Raw genomic sequence first — 1,761 nt, forward strand, 5'->3', positions numbered from 1 at the left:
TAGAAATTTTAATCAATTTAATTATCGATTCGGTGATAATAATTATGTATATATCTATTAATATTTGAATTTTATAAAATTTGATAAGCATAATGATATTTTTTACTATAATCTATAAATTATGGTCTTAAATCAAATCAACATACAACATCAAGGGACCAAACATCAATTTAAAACAATAAACTCAGTTTATATACACAAAAAATAATATATATTGATATGGTTGCAAAAAATGTGATCTAGTTTTTAATATTTATGAATCATATAAGCTCTAATATTTGATTGAATGATAACATTATCAGAATTTTGCATATTATGCAAAGCAATTTAACAGGAACAGTTCCATTTTGATTCGATCATAATCATAATCATATACTAATTTGCAGGAAGAAAATAAAAGAAAAATATATTTGTATTTATTTATTAATGAATAAAAAGCCCAAAATGAACGTCCATTTTCCGTGAGTCGTCTTCATGCCCCAAAGCCCACGCCACTCTCTAGCGGAGGTCGCATAGTTCCCTCTTTCTCTCACTTCGAAACACAAAACAACAAATAACAATAAAACCACCCATCTTCTTCAAGTTCCGGAGAGAGAAACTGGAACCCCAATTGCTCCACCCACGATTCGAATTAACCCTTTTCATGGCTGGCATTTGTGCCCAAACTTTAGTTTTTTGGGCAAATTTGGTATCACTCTGGTGAAACGAAGGAACAATCCCCTTTTTCCAAAACCCTAGGAGAGAGGAATTTCGAGTTGGGACGGCCTCGAATTGTGCCCTAGCTTCAAATTTCGGCGACCGTTTTCGCGCGCTCAGGTGTTATTCTACCCTTAATTGTTGTTCTATTGCCATTCCTTACTGTCCTAGAAACCCTAGAATTTGTTGAATTGGGGAATTTCGTGCAAATGAGTGCGGTTAGGGTTTTAATTTGTTGGGGGCGAATGTTGCAGTGTTTCTTCTCGTTGCGACTGTATTATGCATTGTGTTGGAATGGGGCTCGGGTTCGCGCCTGGAGTTTGTGTCCGTTTATGGGATGATGCATTCACGTGTCGTTAAATGTGGGGAAGATTTTTGCCCTATTTGGGAAACAAATTAGGATGCAGATATTTTAGTAGGGAGCTAGTAATTTGAAGCATATATAAATATTTGATTATGACAATTTGAGTATTTAGAGGGCATCATTGGCGGCAACCTTTTCATGCATGCAACATTTGGTCACTATATGTGTTAATAAGTTTAGTGACTAGTACTTAACGTGATACCTACCATAGGTTTTTTTTCCCTCCTCTTTTATTTTTTCTATAGTTTTGTTGGCCTCTTTCAAAATTTTGTTTGTGGTTGTGCTGCTAGTGTGCTACTTCATTCTGGTCTTGCATTTCCTTTTTCCTGTAAAAATAATTTTTGCTGGAGCTTCCTTTTTTCTTTATGCTTGCACATTATTTTGACATTTCTTGACTTTCTTGTAGTATGTAGTACTGTATATAGGCAGTGTTATAAAAAAACAACTATAGGGGTGCTTCACCACTGCGCTACGAAGAATTATTATAAATGGATACACCGCTGTAGTATAATGTGTATTACACATTTATTCTTCTCTCGTTCCTTTGTTCTTCCTTTTTTTTGTTTCTTTCTATATAATAGATAATTAGATATCGTTCTTCTGTATATCGACTTCTGGCTTCTGCTCCTTTTTATTTTTGTTTTATTTTTGTTTTTAGTATTTGTAGGATGAATTTATAATTATTGTAATCTATTTTCTTT

At 33.7% G+C, this 1,761-nt stretch overlaps 1 protein-coding gene across 1 annotated transcript in view; it reads left to right on the plus strand.

Moving 5' to 3' along the window:
- LOC107639322 (chromatin modification-related protein EAF1 B) overlaps positions 452–1,761 on the plus strand; it is a gene marked incomplete in the record, with an annotated part of 15,884 nt that continues 14,574 nt past the window's right edge. Inside the window, 1 exon segment of the mRNA XM_021121160.1 lies at positions 452–816.

Source organism: Arachis ipaensis, chromosome B04, assembly GCF_000816755.2.
Source record: "Arachis ipaensis cultivar K30076 chromosome B04, Araip1.1, whole genome shotgun sequence".
NCBI lineage: Eukaryota > Viridiplantae > Streptophyta > Magnoliopsida > Fabales > Fabaceae > Arachis > Arachis ipaensis.